The 9,638-nt window shown below is 40.9% G+C and overlaps 1 pseudogene; it reads right to left on the reverse strand.

Annotated features, from left to right (window-relative positions):
• Positions 1 to 2,428: 2,428 nt before the first annotated feature.
• On the reverse strand, positions 2,429 to 2,547 carry LOC141111577 (5S ribosomal RNA; annotated as a pseudogene).
• Positions 2,548 to 9,638: the final 7,091 nt, after the last annotated feature.

Consider the following 9,638-nt stretch of genomic DNA (forward strand, 5'->3'; position numbering starts at 1 on the left):
TTACATATTTCCTGGGGTGACAACCCCTGGATTTATACCAGGAGACATATGCCTTCCAGATTCTTGACTCTGGAGGCCGGCTTTCCTAGCATTTACCAAAGTAGAACTACTGAGGCTAATCGTCCATGATCTTTCAGAATGTGGGTCTCAATAGCCAAACCGCTAAATTTCATATTTGTAAGGTAGGATGGAATACCGGACCTCGCGAGAGAAGGTCTGGCCATAGTGGTAGAATCCAAGGGTCCCCCACCGCCATCTTTACGATCTCGGCAAACCAACATTTCCTGGGCCACACCGGGGCTACAAAAATCAACCTCCTTCCCTTCTTGCTTAATCCTGCGAAGAAGGCGCGGAAGCAGCAGAATAGGAGGGAACGCATAGATCAGTAAAAAAAAAAAGATCCCACAGAAAAAATCAAGGCATCTGTTCGTATGCCATCGTATCCCTTGTGCTTGACACAAAATTCCACATCCAGAACTCCCCATCTTCTGGTATATCAACAGAAACATGTCGAGGTGAAAAGACCATTCTCCCAGGAACAATTGTTGGCGACTCAAGTAGTCCGCCTGTCAATTCCTATTCCTGGAATGAAAATTGTAAATAGGCAAAGAATGTTGTTTTCTGCCAAGATAGAATATGATTCACCTCTTCCTGGGCTGCACGACTTCTCGTGCCCCCTTGGTGAATGATAAAAGCCACAGCTGTGGCACTGCCAGATTGGATCCTGATAGGACAATTCCGTAGTTTGAGCGTCCAGGCCTCGAGGACCAGGCGTACTGCCCGAATCTTTAGAATATTGATGGACAAGGACATCACTGATTTGGACCATTTCCTTAGGACAGATGCTTCTTCCAGGACTGCTTCTCAGCCCAAAAGGCTGGCGTCTGTTGTTACCACCTTCCAGGTAACTGGTAGAAAAGATTACTCCTTTTGAAGATTCTTGGATATCAACCACCAATTGGGGCTCTGACACACATTGGGGGATAAACGCATTAGGAAGTCCAGAGCTTGGGCCTTCTTGTTCCCAGTTGACAGGATACTGTTTTGCAGCAGTCTTAAATAAAACTGCGCATAAGGAATGGCCTTGAAGAAGCTACCATATTTCCCAACAAATTCATGCAAAGCCGAATAGAAGGATTCTTCTTTGACTTGAGTAACTTAATCAGTTCCCTTATGGAACTGACCCTTTCCTGGGGGAAAAAAACATCCTCTTCTGAGCTGTATCAATGATCATTCTCAAGTACTGCAATCTCCTTGATAGATTTAAGGTGAATTTCTCTAGTCTAAGAATCTAACCTAGGTATTCCAGGTAGCTAACTGTGGTGACCAAAGTTTGGATTAAGCGGGCTACCGAATTGATCTATGAAGAGAAGATCTAAATAGGCTAGTATTGTTATACCTTGAGCCATTACCCTGGCTAAAGGAGGAGCCAGGACCTTTGTAATAACTCGAGGTGGAGTAGCTAGACCGAAAGGCAGAGCTACAAACTGAAAGATTTTCTACCTTGAAGCATAAATTTCTGGTGAGCGGGGAAAAAATGGCACATGGAAAAAACCATCCTTGAAGTCGATTGATGTCATGCAGTCCCTAGTAGGACGGAGACTACTGATCAGATTGACTCCATGCGAAAGGAATGGATATTCAAACCCGGTCTAGATCTTTGAGATCTAAAATGGGTCTGACATCCCCGTACGGTTTTGGAACTGTAAAAAAAAAGGTTTGAAAAACCCTAATCCTTGTTCTACCAAGGGGACCACCGATATCACTCTTTGAGACAAGAGATGATGATCCAATCTAGAAAGAGAGACTTCTTTTCACTGGATCTCTGGAAACGTTTTGATCTGAGAAAACGAGGGGACGGGAACTCTGACATTGTTCCTGCCAGACCCTTTAAGGCTGTAGAAGCCTCCCCACCCTACTTGAGTGAGCGGGGGCACCCTTTCATAAGGCTTTAGTATTTTGTTTTGTGGGTTACCTCCCCAGGTCCTCTTTTGACCCTGGGACTGACCCTGAGGTTTACCTCTTGAATCCCAAAGGTGGAGGCCATCGTGACTGCCTGGAAGCAGATGCCCCTGGCACTGGAGAAGAAGCACATTTAAAAGTTAAAAAACTTAAACTTTTTAACCCGAAAAAAGGGAACTTTTCCCATTAGAAATCTTTGGATATACTTATCCAGATTGTCTCCAAATAACCGTTCACCATAAAAAGGGAAACTGGCCAGAGAACTTTTTGTATGATGCTTCGGCTGACCATCTTTCAACCATAGAATTCTATGCACATGTACCAGCCTTAGCATGAGCCGTGAGGCCTGGAGAATAGAATCTTTCATAGCGTCAACTGTAAAACAAAACGCTTCTGATATGCAGGCCAAACCCTGGGCCTGCTGATCAGGAATAACCTTGGAGTACCTCTATAAACTGGTCCTAGAAGCCTACGGCACATGGAATTCCCAGGCGGTCTCCCATGCAGGTACTAACCAGGCCTGACCCTGCATAGCCTCTAAGAGCAGACGAGATCAGACGCCTTCAGGGTGATGTGGCCGTAGGCCTCTGAACACCAGTGCATGTTTAAATGACTGAACCTGCGGGCTAAATATAGTTTTTCTTTTTTTTTTTTAAAAAAAAGAAACTCCAACTTCTTATCTGTTGGACCCTTTAGCATATGAACATTGTCTACTGGACAAGTCAGGTCTTTGTTTACAGAGGATATAGCAGCGTTAATCACTGGAATTCCCCATAAAACCCTTCCTCCATAGAATAAAGTGTTGAGAACTTTTTCAGAGGAAAAAAAACTGTTTATCTGGGTGCTCTCACTCAGAATACATAAGCTTTCTTAGCCATAAATGGATAGAAAAAGCATGAACAGATTGGGGGGGCTTTTATTGAACCCAAAGCAGAAATGGGCTCATCCACTGACTGCGTTACTGGCAGTAAAAATATGGAGCAGACCAATTCAGTGAGTTACTGAAAACAACCTTTCCTGCGAGCTTGATACTTCGCATCAGGTTCTGCGGAAGAGGAGACATCAGCCTTTTCCTGGTCCTAGAGAGAAAATTTGCCATCTCTCGCTCCTTGTTCCTCAATATGAGGCTCCTGAGCAATGGACAGGGACCTGTTACGCTTGGTCCCACTCCGGAATGCGATTAAAGCATCAAACTTTTATTTTAAGCTTAAAATGGTTGAAGAAAAAACCTTCTTAGTAATATACACAGGGCCTGCAGTGTTTAAGAGCAGCTGCACCACTTGCCCCTCCTGACGGTTCACTGTGACCAATATTACTCTCAGGAGAGGATGCCATCTTACTGGAATGGTTCTAGGCTTCTGTGTGACTAAATAAGTCTTTCTAGAGACTTTTATTGAGGTGTTTTTACCCCCCTTCTACCATAGCCCGATGCACAAGCAGAGGTACTACAAGAAGGAATGTATATACTGCTTGAGCTATAGTTCAGCACAGTTGCTGCTATTAATGCCCAGCCTGATGCAGCAGTAAAAATGTGTCAAAGGAAATGCCCGTGTCACCAAACCTTTAATGCCACCTCTTTGCTTTTGTGTCCCACCTGCAGTAATGCACAATGTGCTTTTAAAAACTTGCCTCCTCATGTCTGGGCGTTGGAGAACGCCGACGCTGCTAAGCCCCCTCCTGCGTTGTCTATGGCTCCTCTCACTTTTTTTAAAAGCAAGGGTTTTCCCGTGCGAGCGGCGGACTACAGGTCCTCCGCGAGACAGCATAGCGCGGGGGGGTTTCAAGCCGCTGAGCGGTGCACTGATTGCACTTGTTCCTGTCTTTTTTTTCAGTGCTCCTTCCCCACAAAGGGGAAATTATCAGCACGGCGGGGTGATAAGCGGGGAGAAAATCCCCCCTCAAGCTTACCATAGGTCCTGCTGTCTAGTTCGAGGATGAGGAAACATTTCAGCTCTCTGACACGGTGCTGTTTCCAGCATGAGTGAGTGCTCAATACAGCCCCCGGTGGTAACACATAGGCATAACAACATTTTACAGACTCTTAAAGGAGACATTCATAAGCAAATTCAAAAAAATTTCTTAGAAAACTCCACTTACCTTTCCTGCCGCAGGGTATTCTGTGGTAAACCAACAGACCCAATCTTCACCCTTCACGGTGGGTTCCGTTTAAACCTTCAGGAGCTGGGGATCCTAGAGGAAATCCACAATCCTGGACCTGCAACAGCACCCTGCCAGTAAAACTTTATGGCCTTACTACCAAAAGTACTGGATCCCAGGGTCCAGCTCTCTAAAAAGAGAAGCATTCACAGGCAAAAACCTAGTTTCTTCGGATGCGAGGCCAGGGTACCATTCAATTTGGCCAAAAGATACACTTTGAATGGATCTGGTCAGCATGGCTAGCCCCAGCAAGGATTGCTCCAGTGGAGCTCAGCACAGCACATCTTTATTCGTGACCAACACCTTAGACACTGGCGAAAAAAATGAGGTACTCCCACCAGTGGGAGGAGTTATATAGGGAGTGCACTTTTTAATTTAGGGTGTGCCAGTGTCCATCACCTGAAGGTGGCCTAAGACCCACGTAACTACTATGGCTCTGTGTCCCGTGATGTACGATAAGAAATGTCATTTTTTGGGCTTTATAAATGCAATTATTGCTGTAGCAGCTTCTATACACAGAACAGATAGGCCACTTTGCAGGTGGACTAAGGGGACCCCCCCAGGTACTATATTGAAAGGAATTTTTTTTTATTTTTATACTTTCACTTTAAGCATCAATAAATCACTGCTCATTTAAAAATGACGTTTTTTACAAACTTTTTTTTATCATTGATACGTGTCCCCCAGGGCAATGCCCGGACCCCCATAACCATTGTATGTCCAATTACTTGCCTTCAAAATGGGCACTTTTGATTTTTCAGGTTCGGGTCTCATAGACTTCAATGGGGTTCGTTATTTGGTTACGAACTTTCCAGATGTTCAAAAATTCTGGTGCAAATCAAACAGGGGGTCATTCAGCCCATCCCTAATCAGACTTAGAAATGATTCCACCACACCATGCCAGCAGCTTTAAGCATCAAGGTCACCAATAAAAAAATGCTGCCTGCCGGCCTGACTCGGCGTCTCTCTACTGCCAAGCCATCAGCCTGCTATACAATTTTATATCCAGGGATTGAACAATCCTTTTCTCACTGTCATGTTGAAGTTGTAAGTTTAATAAATTAAATAATGTATTTACATACTTCACTATGAGAGTTCATATGTCCTTTTTTCATTGGTGACCTTGATGCTTGAAGCCGCTGGCATGGTGTGGTGGAATCGTTCCTAACCCTGATACATTGAGCATTTTATGATCATTCATTTATAATCGAATGGTCCAACAAATCTGGTAAGAGGTGCCTTTTACTATTTTACATGGTGGTGGATTCTCTTTGCACAACGGATTGGAAGGAGTTCGTACACAGTTCAGAGAGTGGATCGCTTATGAGTGAAGACTCTTTGATCATTAGGACTTTCTTTATGGACACTTCCTTTTACAAATACTTTTTTTAATTTGTTTTTGAGTATTTATATTGTCACAGTTATTATGCTTAATATTTGATAACATCATTTGAATTAGCGCTGCTTTCTTTGTACACTATTTGTTCAACTGATATCACGGTTTTAAGAGGCTGCTTGTTTAATTAATTTGACCTAACGCAGATATTATTTGGTGATCATCTTTATAATATATTTAAGATATTGTTGCTAAGGGCTTTGTTATCCTTCATTTTTATGTTTGCTGATATCTTACAGGACTATCCTATATCTATACGAGGAGTGGGAATGTGACTATTGTCTGTTTCTTTGTATTCAGCTTTTTAGACAGTTTTTTTTGGGGGGGGGCAGAAAATTTATGAGTGCATGTTTCAAAGGTGTAATCATAAACTAAGTTCTCCTGATAGCTCTCTGAGTTGAATAAAATAAGAAATGATAGAAGAACCTGTCCAATTCAAATGACCTTAAGCTGTGTTTTAGTATTTTTAATTAAAAAAAAAACTCTTTCTCTATACATCTGAGTGCCTGCATTAGTAAAAAGTACCTTATAAGCTGCAAAAAAAAGGTTTGTATATACAGAAGTCTACAGGTAACATTCATACAAAATCCTTTAGCAGGACATAAGACAGTTCTAAAATGCTGTACATTTCCCCTTTGTCAACGAAATCATCAGTGAGGTTCTGAGGAGGGACATGGTTCCTTTAGAAATGGATAATTTTTTTTGAAACTACGAAGTTCAACCTTAAGTTAACTCAGAACAATATTAACTTCAGCCAACAGTGCTTTAGATTGCAAAGCTTCTGTTAGAATGTCACTTTGTTTGATATGACTAAACCATTTAAGGTCTAAATAGAACATATCATGGATCAAAGTTTCATTTTTTGAGGATTTTCTTCCAGGCTGGTTGTCGGCTGATCACTGACTACATAGAAAACCTGAAACTGAAACCAATGAAGGGGATAAGAAAGGAGTTCATCCTGTGAAAATTCTTTCCCCATGTGAGCCTTTTTTTGAGGTGAATGGCTTTCAATTGCAGCATTAACAAATCCAAAAGGGTACTGCTTGTCCTTGTGACAAATGATTACATTCGTGTAGTAAGGTTAGAAAATGAATCCCTGATCATAATAATTTGGTCTTTGGCAATTTTCACTTTTTGCCATGTCTGGAAAATATGTAATTTTCAATTGCAGATACTCTGAACCTGTACTATCATTTACAAGATTTGCATAAACAGGAGTATAACAGGCAAGGTTTCATATGGTGTCCAAACATGAAACAGATTTTTGGCCTTACTCGCAGCTTTACTGTCAAATCTAGGGGATTGAGAAATGCATTCTAAGCAGTACATTAGAACAGTACACAATTCCTTTGATTGGTCTACAGTTGAACCAAACATGATAGGCAATGCTCTTAGTGTGCTGCACCATCTCACATTACCCAACTTCTTCCGTCTAGAGAGCTTTTCATGCTCCTGACCCTTAGAGCAGACCTGTTGTGTCCAAACAGAAGAGCATTTGCCTGGCTCTGAGAAGATAAATGTGTTTTCTAAGAATTTTTTCACTGGAGTGGCTTACTGTGTGACATTGGTAATCAACAGATTAGGATGTGAGAATAGCACCACGTGTATACATACAGAATTGTACAATCTTGTTATGTGGGCCTGTCCTTCATTATAGCTTCCATTTAGATTTCCATCAAATAAGCACCCAATAATGTTAACCTTTTGCCCCCCTCCCCATGTAACACATATGTTTAGCAGCAAAAAGGACTTTAACACCCACATGCCTCACATATGCGTCACATTGCGTGTTGTTGCTGTGCACAGTCCCCATCAGTCCTGCCAAAATACACATACAAATGTTTCATATATAGGCTGAGCTTGTCAGCTGCGGCTGGGGAAGCATGGCAAAATGACAGTGCTGGGGCTCTCTTTGGCCCTTTAAATACTTGCACATATACTCCACGTGTTGATCAGATGCATCTGCCAGATGCACCCGATCTAAGGAGCCATGTCGGCGTTGCTTGGCCATGCTTCCCTAGCCGCAGCTGACAAACTCAGCCTACAAACAGTGCAGTGAAAAAGTATTTGCTGATTTTTTTTTGCATATTTCTCACACTTAAATGATTCAGATCATCAAACAAATTTTAATATTACACAAAGATAACCCGAGTAAATCCAAGATGTAGTTTTTAAATTATTATTTAATTTATTAAGGGAAAAAATCTGTTCAGACCTGCCTACTCCTATGTGAAAAAGTAATTGCCCCCTCCCATGCTGAATCATGAATGAACTGTGATTAACCACAATTTTTTGGAAAGCTTAGGTAAATTTCACTTGCCACACCCAGGCCTGATTACTGGCAAACCTGTTGAATCAAGAAATCACATAGATAGAAGCTGTCTGACAAAGTGAAGCACACTAACAGATCACAAAATGCCACACATCATGCCACAATCTAAAAAAATTCAATTACAGATTAGAAACAAAGTAATGAGCATGTATCGGTCTAGGAAGAGTTTCAAAGCCATTTCTAAGGCTTTGGAACTCCAGTGAACCACTGGGAGAGCCATTATCCACAAATGGAGATAACTTGGAACAGTGGTGAACCCTACCTCCAAGAGCATGATGACGACTTATCAAGAAGGTCATAAAAAAACCCAGAACAACTTCTAAAGAACTTGCAGGCCTCACTTGCCTCAGGTAAGGTTAGTGTTCATGATTCAACAATAAGTAAGAGACTGGGGAAAAATGGCATCTATGGAAGAGTTCCAAGGCCAAAGCCACTGCTAACCAAAAAGAACACAAAGGGTCATCTCACATTTACCAAAAAACATATTGATTATCCCCAAGACTTTTAGGCAAATATTCTGTGGACTGATGAGACAAGAATGTAACTTTTTGGAAGGCGTGTGTCCCGTTACATCTGGCATAAATCTAATACAGCATTTCATAACATCATACCAACAGTCAGACATGGTGGTGGTAGTGTGATGATCTGGGGCTGCTTTGCAGCTTCAGGACCTTGACAACTTACTATAATTGATGAAACCATGAATTCTGAGCTGTACCAGAAAATCCTAAAGGAGAATGTCCGGCCATCAGTTCGTGACCTCAAGCTCAAGTGCACTTGGGTTATGCAGCAGAACAATGATCTGAAATACAACAGCAAGTCCACCTCCAAATGGTTCAAACAAAGCAACATTTGGGTTTTGGAGTGGCCTAGTCAAAGCTTTAAGACTTAAATCCAATTGAGATGCTGTGTCATGATGACCTTACACAGGCCGTTTATGCTGGAAAACCCTCAAATGTGGCTAAGTTAAAACAATTTTGCAAAGAAGAGTGGGCCAAAATTGATCCACAGCAATGTGAAAGACTCATTGCCAGTTATCGCTAACGCTTGATTGCAGTTGTTGCTGCCAAGGGTGGCACAACCAGTTATTAGGTTTAGGAGGCAATTACTTTTTCACATAAAGCGGGGCAGGTTTGGACAGCTTTTTTGCCTTAATATAGTTACATAGTTACATAGTTAGTCAGGTTGAAAAAAGACACAAGTCCATCTAGTTCAACCATTAAAAAAAAAAAATAAATAATAAATGAAACCATTATTTAAAAACTGCATTTTGTATTTACTCGGGTTATCTTTGTGTAATAATATATATTTTTTTGATGATCTGAGTCATTTAGGTGTGAGAAATATGCAAAAAAAAAAAAAAAAATCAGATAGAGGCAAATACTTTTTCACAGCATTGTGTGTGTATATATATATATATAGATAGATATATCTATATCTATCTATATATATAGATATATATATAGATAGATATAGATATATCTATATATATATAGATATATCTATATCTATCTTCTATATATATAGATATATCTATATTTATATATATATAGATATATATATATGGATATATATATATATATGACATTTGTATGTGTATTTTGGTGGGACTGATGATTTCATATGTTGTTATGGGAGGGCAGGGGCCATTTGCTTTTTGGTTCTGATTGGTGGATTTTCACTTAAAATGCAAATCGCAATGTATGACTTTGAAATCATGCTGAAATAGCGTAATTTCAAAACTGCAGAACTGTGTGAACCAGGGCTAAAGGTATTAGTACTCACCTTTCC

The sequence above is a fragment of the Aquarana catesbeiana genome, linkage group LG10 (genome assembly GCF_042186555.1).
Source record: "Aquarana catesbeiana isolate 2022-GZ linkage group LG10, ASM4218655v1, whole genome shotgun sequence".
NCBI lineage: Eukaryota > Metazoa > Chordata > Amphibia > Anura > Ranidae > Aquarana > Aquarana catesbeiana.